Here is a 12765-nt window from a genome sequence, read left to right on the forward strand (position 1 = left end):
TTTTCTTGCATATATGATTGGGAAAAATCAATAAAAAGATGCATTAGAAAACTTCATGTTCTTGAAATAAAAGATTGTAAAGGAGATTCTAGAAATCGTGTCAACAAATTAACAATTGTTGAAGCTCAAAACAAGGATGTCACACTAAGAATGAGAAAGACCACATGTGATTGGACTATTCCCAGGGTGGGCAGCAGCAAGGTGCAGAAAACCTAGCCTGAGGGCAGGCTGCTCAGATTCTTTCTGCCTCTCTTTAGCTCCTTCTGAGAGTTAGAAGATAGTAAGAATCATTTCTGGGTGTCTTCTTCATTGAACATGTGGGAGATTCAGGAGAGAAGCATCAAAGGAAAATACTTCAAAGAAGAAGGGCTGGAGAAGGTGCAAGGCCTTAGGATATGTTTACACAGCTGAAAGCAGCTGAGGCACATAAGGAATGCCTAGATCTAACATCATCCAGGGCCAGATCTTCCTTCACACCTGACCCTTCCTAGTGTTATAGAAGCCAATTAACTCTAAATTCAACCTTTGAGTTGAATTTGAGGAAGAGAGAGGGGGAGGGGGGGAGAGGGGGAGAGGAGGAGAGGGGGAGGGAGGTAGAGAGGGAGAGGAAGAGGGGAGAGGGGAGGGGGAGAGGGAAAGGGATCAGGGAACAAGGTAGGGGCAGACAGTGAGGGACAGAGAGAGAATCCCAAGCAGGCTCTGCACTTACAGCACCAAGCCTGACGTTGGCTTGAACTCACAAACCAGGAGACAGATCATGACCTGAGCCAAAACCAAGATTTCACACTTAACCAACTGAGCCACCCAGGGTTCCTGGGAAAAATAATGTTTACATGCAAAATGCAAAATCTTACACCATACATAAAAATTAGCTACAGTTGGATTAAAGATTTAAATCTAGGACCTGAAACTGTAAAACTCCTTAGCTTGAAAAGCTAAACCATTAAATTGATTAACACACTTGCTTAGCTGACTTTATGTGCGTAGTCTTTAGCAATTATCCTAATGAAAGGAAGATTCATTCTGGAGTCAGGGCCTCATTCCAACTTGAATTTGAGAACCTTTACTTAACTGCACTTTTAGAACTCATCTTTTGCGACTCTGGCCATACACCCCGCAACAAGAACATACTATAATCCCTATTCTTTCTTTTCTTTGAAATAATTGTGTTGATAAAGAAAAGATGAAAATGTGTATCACTACCACCCAAGAATGTTGGGACACTGATTGAATTAGATTTACATATTTAACTTTCTTGGCAGTAAATAGTGTTTGTATAGATTTACTCATCTCTATCCATATACACCAATACTTTAGATTGCTGATGGAAAAATAATGCAATTTGTGTAAGAGTTTTCATTGAAGAGACTCACCTGTGACCAATAATTTGAATTTTGCTTCATTGTAGAAAGTGGAGCTTTCAAAGAAATATGTATAATCCCCACCATCGGAAGGTTGGATGGGATGGATCCTTAAGGCAACATGACCTTTGGTAATATTCTCCTTCAGGAATTCTGTCCTCCCTTGGTACTCTGACACCTGCTGCTCCAAATGATCCCGGAAATTCCTATATTGATGCACCAGGCCTGAAGGATAATTTTGAAGAATAATCTCACTTCCATGTTCTGAGCATCCATTGATGGGCTGAGGTGATAGGAAACCACAGCCTCTTCCCCAACCAAGGCAATGACTGGTGTTCTTGGTCCCATTACCTGGAATTGTCCTGGAAATAATTTTTAAAACAATGGAATCAACACTGAGACCTTGAAAAGCATGGTTGTGAGCATCTGGTCAGTAAAAAAATTAGACCAGTTTAATTAACATAGCAAGCTGTAGCCAGTTAATGAACAGATTTAAAACAAAGATGCTCAAATACACTGTTAGCATAAGGGATAATACAGGACATGATGCTAATGTGCAACACTCATAGGTACTTAACCAAAATTTAATCGTGCTTTCTTTTTTCCTAGGACTGGATTTCAAATTATATAAATCTCAGTGTGTGTGTCTTATAAAAATTCCATATATTATAAAATATAATCATCGTTTAACATATGAGAATATTGAGTCAGTCAATAACTAATGATTGATTCAGTGATTAATAAATTGAGTGAGTGAATGATAAATTGCCACTAAATACTTAATTAGAAAGGCAAGGGATTAAATTCTGTTAGTAATACCCAATGTTTCCTTGCTTTAAACCATGTATTATCTAATACAATATAACCTATAGTGAAATATAATGTGAAATATTAAAATTAAGTGTTTATGTTAAGAAAACTTAGAACACTATATATAATAGTTTCCCATTTTAGAACATAAGTATGAGATCCTGTGTACAACATCAATTTCCTAGAACATTACTGTAAATTCTCTCTGAGTATAGGCATAACAAGTAACCATAGGTTAAATACCAATCTTAAAAAATAATTTCTACCTGGTGTAAATCTTTTAGAGAGCTACATAATATTTTTTTCCAATATTGAAATTCAAATATTTATTTTTAACGTTTATTTTATTTATTTATTTATTTATTTATTTATTTATTTATTTATTTTGAGAGAGAGAGAAGGAGAGAGAGAGAGAGAGATAGAGAGAGAGAGAGAGAGGGAGAGAGAGAGTGGGAAAAGGTGAAGAAAGAGGGAGACAGAAAATCCCAAGCAGGCTCCATGCTGTTGGTGCATAGTCCAACACAGGGCTCCACGTTGGGCTCAAAATCACAAATCATGAGATCATGACCTGGGCTGAAATTAAAAGTCAGTCACTTAACCACTGACCCACCCAGGTGCCCCTCAAATATTTCTTTCCTAAGGATGTAAGGGTTATCATTTTGAAATGTCAACATCAAAAGTTTAGCAACATTTTCACTCTGTATCTGTGTATGTTTAACTTAGGCATACATGGCTTTAAGTCCTAACTGCTCACATGTCATAAATGTAAGGAAAGTTGTATTTTCCCTTTGGATAGAAGCAACTAACTAGCACAGATAACCACCTCAATAACTAGTTGAATTTAAAGTGAAAATTACTGTCAAAATATTTTACTTAAAGACAATTTTTTTTTTAATCATATATTTTGAGATGTATATATAAGAGATGAACCAGCTTGGCTCGAAAAGTGGGTGAGGTTTGTTTCTTTCTTGAAATCTTACGGACTGCTTGTCACATGACCAAATTGATTACAGAGTGCTTACAAAAGTCATTGCATTCTGGTTTGTCATTTATTATTATTATTATTATTATTAAAGTTTATTTATTTTGAGAGGGAGAGAGCATGAGCAGGGGAGGGGCAGAGAGAGAGAGAGAATCCCAAGCAGGCTCCACTCTGTCAGGGCAGAGCACAACACCAAGCTTGATCTCAGGAACTGCGAGATCATGACCTGAGTCAAGATCAAGAAGTGGACGCTTAACTGACTGAACCACCCAAGCGCCCCTAGTGCTTGTTGTTAATATAACCATTCATTTCTTTTTTTTTTTTTATTGAGGAATAATTTACATATATGTTGTATTAATTTCAGATGTATACCATAGTGATTTGATATTTATATATGTTAATAAAAATGTTCACCAAATGTGTCCTTGCCATCACCATATAAGGTTGTTAAAATGTTGGCCATATTCCCTATGCTATAAATTACATCTCCATGTCTTCTTTTATAATCGAAAGATGATGTATCTTAATTCCCTTCATGTTTCATCCATTCAAACATCCCATATCTGTCAACAACCATCAGTTTGTTCTCTGTAACTAGGAATCTGTTTCTGGGTTGTTTGTTCATTTATTTAGTTTTGTTTTGTTTTGTTTTTTGTTTCTTACAATCCACTTATAACTTCTATTTTATGGCATTTGTCTTTTCCTGCCTCACTTATATCACTTAATATAATAATATCTGTCTCCATCCATGTTGTCATAAGTTTCAAGATTTTATTCTTTCTTGTGACTATTATCGCATTGTGTGTGTGTGTGTATCTTCTTTCTTTATCTATTTATCCATTCACAGACATAAAATGTTTCCATATCTTGGCAATTGTAAAAGAAAAAGCCTGCATTTAATATAGGAATACATATGTCTTTTCAAGTAAGTGGTTTTGTTTATCAAATGCTTAGAAGTAGACTACTGAATCATATGGGAGTTCTATTTTTTTTTTAATATTCTGAGGAACATACACATTTTTTCCATAGTATTGTACCTTTTACATTCCCACCAAAAATTTGTGAGGATTTCCTCTTCTCCACAACTTCACCAACACTTGTCATTTCTTTTTTTTTTTTTTTTTTTTTTTTTTTTTTTTTTTTATATTAGCCATTCTGGCAGATGTGAGCTACTATGTCTTTGTGGTTTTGATTTGTATTTCTGTAATAGTGATTTTTAATAACTTTTCATGTGTATACTGGCCATCTGTGTGCCTTCTTTGAAAAATGTTTATCTAGGTTCTCTGCACATTTTTAAATCCATATATTTCCCATGTATTGAATTATAGGATTCTTTTTGGTTTTTTTTTTTTGGATGTTACCCGTTATTAGATATATCATTTGACAATATCTTTAATTCAGTAGGTTGCTTCTTTGTTGTATAGATTGTTTCCTTTTCTGTGAAAACCCTTTTTAATTTAATGTAGTCTTATTTGTTATTATTAATTTTTTTGTTATTCTTGCCTGAGAAGATAGATCAAAAAATATCACTAAAACTGATATAAAATGCTTATCGCATATTTTTCCAGGAAGTTTATTGTTTTTCATCTTATATTTAAGTCTATAAACTATTTTGTGTTTATTATTGGATGTGGTGTATTGAAGGCACTTTTTCACACTCTATGCTTTCATCCTTTATGGCCTAATATATAATTAGCCATATAAGTATCAGTTTATTTTCTGGCTTTATATCTATTTAATTATCTATGTATCTTTTAAAATTATTTTTATTTAATATTTTAATTTTTATTTATTTTTGAGAGAGAGAAAGAGAGCACAGTAGGGACAGCAAGAGAGAGAGAGAGAGACAGAGAGACAGAAGATCTGAAATGGGCTCTTCACTGACGGCAGAGAGCCAGATGTGGGGCTCAAACTCATGACCCATTGAAATCATTTCCTGAGCTGAAGTCAGAAGCCCTATTTTTTTTTTTTTTTAGAGAAAAAGAGAGAGAGAGCATGTCATCAGGGGAGAGTGGCAGAGGGAGAGAGAGCCAATCTTCTTAAACAACACCACACTCAGTGAAGAGACTGATACTTGGATCTATCCCTTGACCCTGGAATTTTGGTTTGAGCTGAAATCAAGTGTCAGATACACAATATACTGAGCTACACAGGCACCTGTTTCCATATCTGTTTTTAAGCTTGTTTATTTATTTTGAGAGAGATAGAGACACCATGAGAGAGAGAGTCCCAAGCAGGCTCTGCGGTGCCTGTGCAGAGCCTAACACGGCACTTGAAATCATGAAATTGTGAGACCATGACCTGAGCCATGAGTCAGACTAAATGACTGAGCCACGAATACACCCCTGTAAGTGTTTTTATACCAATACTACCTTTTAAATTAATATAGCTTTGTAATATAGTTTGAAATGAGGAAACATGATAGTTTTGTTTTTCTCTCATTTTGGGGGCAGGGGTCTTTGGTGTCTTTTATGATTTTATACTAATTTTAGAATTATTTCTTCTAGTTCTGTGAGAAATTCCTTTGAGTAGTGTGGAATTTTAACAATATATTACATTTTATAGAGAACAGATCTTTCACCTCCTTGATTAAATTTATTCTTAGGGATTTTATTCTTTTTTAATACAGTTGTAAATAGGATTGTTTACTGAATTCATCTTTCTTAGTGTATAGAAATGCAACATATTTCTGTATATTGATTTCATATCTTGCAACTTTACCTAATTTATTTATAAGTTCCAATAGTTTTTTTGGTTGAGACATAAGGTTTTCTATATCTAGTTTCATACAATTTACAAACCATGACTGTTTTACTTGTTTTTAAATTTGGTTGAAATTTTTTGGTATAATTGCTATTGGTAGAACCTCCAATACTATGTCAAATGGAATTGCTGAGACTGTGTATCGTTGTCTTGTTCTTGATCTTAGAGGCAAAACATTCAGCTTTGCTCCTTGAATATGTTAGTTCTGGGTCCGTCATATACAAACTTAAGTTGAGATATGTTACTTCTATATGCATTTTGTAGAGAGTTTTTTTTACATAAATGGATATTAAAATTTGCCAAATTTTTTTCTGCATCAATTCAGATGATATTTTTATCCTTCATTTTGTTAATATGACAGCATCATGTTGTTTCATTTGCATATATTGGACCATCCTTCCATTTTCAGAATAAATCTCTCTTGATCATGGTGTATGATCTTCTTAATGTATTGTTGAATTTAGTTTGATAACATTTTGTTGAAGATTTTTGCATTTTGTTCATCAGGGATTTTGGTATGTACTTTGTGTGTGTGTGTTGGGGGGTGTTGTATAGTGTGTTTTTCTATCTTGGCAATCATGATTTTTTTTGGCCTTGTACAATGAGTTTGTAGGCATATCTTCCTCTTGAGCTTTTTTGGAAGTTTGATAAGAATTGGTGTTGCCTCTTCTTAAAAGATTTTTGTGGGGCTCCTGGATGATTTAGTTGGTTAGGTGTCCGACTCTCGACTTCAGCTCAGGTCATGACCTCACACTTTGTCAGTTTGTGCCCTGAATCATGCTCTGCACTTTGAGATTCTCTGTCTCCTCTCACTCTGACCCTTCCTGACCTGTGATCCCTCTCTCTTAAAAATGACTAAACTTCCTAAAAACTATAAGTAAGTAAGTAAATAAATAAATAAATAAATAAAGGCCTTTTACAATTCACCTTTGAAGCCATCTGCTTCTGGAGTTGTTTGTTAACATTTTTTATTATGGACTTAATTTTCTTACTATTAAATGGTCTATTCAGATTTTCTATTTTTTCCTGATTCAGTATTGGAAGACTCTTATGATTTTAGAATCTATCTATTTCTTCTAGGTTGTTCTATTTGTTAGTGTCTGATTGCTGCAGTCTCTTATGATTCTTTGTATTTTTGTGATATCAGTTGTATGTTCTTTTAATTTCTGATTTTTTTGGGGGCTCTCTCTTTTTTTTTTTTTCTTGGTAATTGTGGCTAAAGATATATTGATTTTGTTTATCTTCTCAAGGAATCAATACTTAGTTTCATTGATTCCTTGTACATTGCTTTTGTATCTATTTTATTTATGTCCACTCTGATCTTTCCTTTTCATTATTTCCTTTTGTCTACTAACTTTGGGCTGTGTTTACTCTTCTTTTTCCAGTTCTTTTAGATGTAAAGCTGTATTTTTTATTCAAAATTTTATTTTTGTTTTTGTTTACTGAAGTGGGCCTCAATCAGTATAAACTTCCCTCTTAGAAGTGCTTTTGCTACATTCAATTTTTTTTTTTTATTTTTTCCAAAGATACTTCAGGTGATTAAATATTCTTACATTTCTTGAGCATTGTTTTGCAGCTTAGTATAGGAACTATCCAAGAGAATATACCATACACTTATGAAGAATATGTATTCTGCTGATTTAAGGCAGAAAATTGTTAATAGATCTATTAAATCTTTTAGTCTAACATGTCATTGAAGGTCAATGTTTTCCTTATTAACTTTCTGTCTGCATGATCTGGTAAGTAGGGTGTTAAGATCTGCCACTATTACTATTGCATTACTGTCAATATTTTCTTTTGTATATGTTAATTTTTCTTTATATATAATTAGGTGCTGCTATAATGGATGCAAAAATAGTGACAATTGTTATATATTATTGTTGGAGGAATCCTCTCATCATTATGTAATTCTTTTATTTGCTCTTGTTAAACCCTTTGTTTTAATTAAAAAAGTGTTTATGTATTTGAGAGAGAGAGAGAGAGAGAGAGAGAGAATCCAAAGTAGGCTCCAGACTCCAAGCTGTCACCACAAAGCCCAAAGTGGGGCTTGAACTCATGAATTGTGAGATCATGACCTGAGCCCAAGTTGGAAGCTCAACCTACTGAGCCACCCAGATGCACCACAGCCTTTGTTTTAAATTCTATTTTGTCTGATATAAACATTTGCTACTCCTTATTTCTTTTACTTTCCATTTGAATGGAATATATTTTTCCAAGCTTCACCTTCAGTCTGTGTGTCTTTAGATCTAAACTAAGTCTCATGTAGGTAGTATATAGATGGGTCTTGTTTTTGTTTTGTTTTGTTTTGTTTTGTTTTGTTCCCCATGCAGCCATCCTATGTCTTTTGATTAGTGACTTTAATCCATTTATAATTAGAATAGTTCTTTGTAGGTATGTACTTAATACCATGTTCAGTGTTTTCTGCAATTCTCTCTTCCTTTATTGTCTTGTTATATATACTTGAAAATTGATGACTTTGACATTTTTTTAGCATTAAGATTGGATTCCTTTGTCTTTAATGCTTATTTATCTTTTACATACTTTTGGTTTGTGGGTATCATGAGAGAGGTTCATATATGACAATCTATGTATTTACCATACTATTTTAATTTGGTGGTCACTTAAGCTTCAACCTTCTAAAAGCACATATTTTTATTCCTCACCCATGTTTTATGTTTTGATATCATATTTTTATTTGTTTATTTTGTGTATCCCTTAACTAATTAATCTAGATATTGTTGATTTTACTACTTTTGACATTTGATCTCATTACTAGTTTTATAAGTAATTGATCCACTACATCTCTATTTATAAGTAATTGATCCACTACATTTCTTTACCACTGAATTATTTTTTCCTATATTCTATCCTTTATAGTTATGGCCTTTACTTATCTCCTTAGAGAATTCTTTTGAATAATTCTTTTTTAAATTTAAAAATTATTATTATTATTATTATTATTTTAAATAATGGTTTAGTGGCGATGAGCTCAATTAGATTTTGCTTGTCTGGGAAACTATCTCTCAAATTCTGAATGAAAATTTTCCCAGGTACAGTATACTTCGTTGTAAGCTTTTTTTTTTTTTCCTCCTGTTTTCTTTTTAGCACTTTGATATATCATGTCACTCTTTTCTGGCCTGCAAAAGTTAGGTGAGAATGTTATAGTGGTTCCTTTACATGTAACTAATTATTTTTCTCTTATTGCTCTTAAGATTCTCTCTTTATCTGACATTTTTGACATTTTAATTATATTAAGTTTTGATGTGTATCTCTTTGGCTTTATCTGTTTTGGGACTTTGTGTGTCACCTGGACCTTGATGTCTATTCCCCCCCCCCCCCAACACCCAGGTTATAGAAGTTTTCAGCTATTATTTCTTACCAATTATTTTTCTGCCTGATTATCTCCTTTTCATCTCTTTTTAGAACATACATAATGTGAATTTTAGTATGTTTGATGTCACCCCAGAAGTCCCTTAAACTATATTTATTATTTATTTCTTTTTGTTTTTCAGGATTGGTGAACTCCACTCCCCTGTGTTCCAGAATGCTGATCTATTCTTCTGTATCATGTAATTTGTTGTTTACATGCTATTTTTTTTCATTTATGTTATTACAAGCTTTGGCTCTAATTGGTAATATCTTATTTTTTCTATATGTTTGTTGAAGTTTTCTCTGTGTTCATACTTTCATCTCCTGTATTTGGTAAGCATATCTGTGACCTTGATTTTGAACTCTTTTTCAGGTAGATTTCTTGTTACAACTCTTATCAAGGTGTGCTCCCTGGAATTAGCAGGCTAGAGAGAGAATTCCCAAATGTCACCTGGCAGGCCTCAGAGCAGAATGGCAGGAGGAGAAGGCAAAACATGGTTGTTGCCAGTGTTTGAGTCCCTAATGATAGCCTTTGCTCTTTAGGTAGGCACTCCAAGATGAGGAAGTGGCTGTCTACATGTATGGTCTATACAATTTTTAATACGGTATTTTTGCACTGGTTTCCATGTCAAGTGAGACTATGTGGAAGCCTTAAAAGAAGGGTTTCATTTCCCTACATTTTTATCATTTTCCTGGATGTATTCCTTATTGTTCTTCAAATACAAGTGTTTGAGGACTGATTTGTCCTGTGCATAATTTAAGGGTTAAGATGCCTTATGTGGAGCTCGAAATTATTATTTTCATGGACATCTCTTACCTTTGAGATACTTCGTAACTATGGAATGCCTTACCTGGGGTGTTTTACTTTTACTTTTTTTGTTTTTCATTTTTAAGATTGTATCTTTCCCTCTTGTACACCACTCAGTTTTGTCCCTTGTGAAGGCTTTTTCATCCAGTTTCTAGGTCTCCTTTAGAGGGATTTATTCTATATGTAGGAGGACATGAGCTCAGGATTGTCCTTTGACACCTTTGCTTTTTATGTGTTTTATAGCTTTGTGAAGAATATATTCTGTGTTGGCAGGCAAATTTATTTTTAAGTATTTCCCCAAGAGTAATCAAAATTTTCTCTACTATTTTTGTATGCAAGTAAACTCCATATATAAAATGTCTCAAATTCCAACAATGTCCACCCCGACTTTTTAAAACTTTCTTGTCATGAACTTGTGAAGAGGATTAAGGTTATTAAGTATTATGCCTTATCCCCTTTTTGACTAATTGAACTTCTTCACTTCTTATTGTAGTTAAAGATGTTCTGTGTAGAAGTAATGTGCCTGTTTTTGTACAGTAAGAGACACAAAGATAATAAGAAAATCATCTATTTGATCAAATTTAAAAAAACAGAAAAAGTAATTCTATCTTCCAGAACCTGCTTTTTTTTCATGCAGTGAATATTTAATTCTAATAGAGTCCCTACTCTCTTCAGACAGTACTTAGAAATGCATAGGACTCATCAGAAAACAAATGAGGTATCAATCAGTTAACAAAATAAAATTCTTCTCTTTCAACATAAATCCATTCAAATTTAGTTTTTGAATACTTAATGTGTAACACTATGATCAAACTATGAAAAAAGCTGATAAATGGTAAAAAAGAGCAGTTAGGAATTTCATTGGTCTTTACAAAACTCAATAGTATATGCCTTTTATGGCTGTAGGTATTACCTCAAAAAGGATTCTGATGGCATACATTGGAAGGATAACAGAGGGACCTGATAGATGAAAGGGGGAAAAGAAGCTTCATGAAAAAGATGAAACAAAGCACAAAGAACAGCATGATCTGTATGTGTCAGAAATTGTCATGGGAGCTAAATATACACCCATGGTTTGCCTCGTCTTTGGGATGGTGGGCACTTTATCACTCTTGATCCAGGAAATATTTCTTTGCATTTCTTTAAAGAAACTGTCATATTTCCATAATCAAGACTCTTTTATCTATAAATCCAGTAGTAAATCCTCATTTTTATTGCGAGCCATACTTGGCTTCCTACATGAGTGTCTTCACATAGTCAATCCTTCCTGTTAGTGCTGCATAAACAATGGAAGACTGAACAGCTTGATACTTGAAAGCAAAAACAAGGAGTGAGAACCGATTAGGCAAAGTAAGTCTATTAAGAATTAAGTAAGATGGGTGCGGAGCACAAGCTGTCTGCCAAATAATGGGGTATTTCTGGGATATAATTAGCATGTGAATCTTCATGAAACTTAAGGTACATCATGGGCTTTATAGCACCTCAGGTTATCAGGGCATTACTAATTAAATGGTACATAAATCTCAAAGTTCATTGGTACATTTAATTGCCAAATTATATCTGAGATGACGAGATTGGGAGACTAGACTTGGGTGCTTGTCACATGTGCCATTTGGAACTGGAATTTCTGACTCAGATATTATGAAATTTTATGTTATATGAGCCAAGTGACAATATACGAGATCTCCAAAGGATCCCTTAAATAATTTATTGATGGAGAAAAGTTGAGTTTAGTACCATCTCAGTAGAATCTTTACTGTAACTAAAAAAGGGAGGTGAAGAATGTTACACTTTCTATGCACTGTCCCAAGGGCTGAGTGGGTTGTATTTCTTTTCATTCTTGATGAAGGATTCCGGAGCCATCTTGTGATAGTCTGGAAGTAAAGACAACTAACTGTACCATGACATTCTTCTCTTCTTGCTTATAATCCCCTTCTCACAATTCCAACTAAATTAAAGGCTGCTGAAGATATGGAAATAACTGGTAATCTTACATGTATTAGGTAAGATGATAAAATACATCTCTTGGTTTATCCTACTGTTCCTCATAATTAACCACTGTGGCAGACACAAACATACAGCTGAATTGCCATTAGGTCAGTGTCAAAGTTTGTGACATTAAATGATAAGGCTCTCTTGTAGGTGGACAGAAATTATTCAAGGAAACTTAAGACTTTAACAATAAGTTAATTTAAAAATGTTTGCATAGAAATAAAATAAAATAGTTAATTAATAGTTATCAATGGAAGAATTTTTCACGTGGGATCAGTGTGGTTATTCAATGTGAGTACTTCAGAAAAAGAAATGGGAGACATAATCCAGTGTTAATGCAGGTAGATGATCCTGTATGAACATCTTTAACATCAAAAATGTTTTGTATTATTGGGGTGCCTGGGTGGCTCAGTCGGTTAAGTATCCGACTCGGTTTTGGCTCAAGTCATGATTTCATGGCTCCTAGGATCGAGCTCATGTCTGCTTCTGTGCTGAGCACAGAGATTCTCTTGAGATTATCTCTCCCTCTTTCTTTGCCACTGCCTCTCTCTCTCTCTCTCTGTCTCAAAATAAACAAACATTAAGAAAAAGAGTTTTGTGTTCTACAAAGTTTTCAGCAGATATATTTATTATTTCCTAAACCATAGGAAACTTAACAATTTAAAAATAAGCCTATGAGT

General features: G+C 33.8%; 1 pseudogene; it reads right to left on the reverse strand.

Moving 5' to 3' along the window:
- The window catches only part of LOC109259533 (butyrophilin subfamily 3 member A2-like), a 91729-nt pseudogene that overhangs the window by 13525 nt on the left and 65439 nt on the right, over positions 1–12765 (reverse strand).

Source organism: Panthera pardus, unplaced genomic scaffold, assembly GCF_024362965.1.
Source record: "Panthera pardus isolate Hobbes unplaced genomic scaffold, ASM2436296v1 HiC_scaffold_1, whole genome shotgun sequence".
NCBI lineage: Eukaryota > Metazoa > Chordata > Mammalia > Carnivora > Felidae > Panthera > Panthera pardus.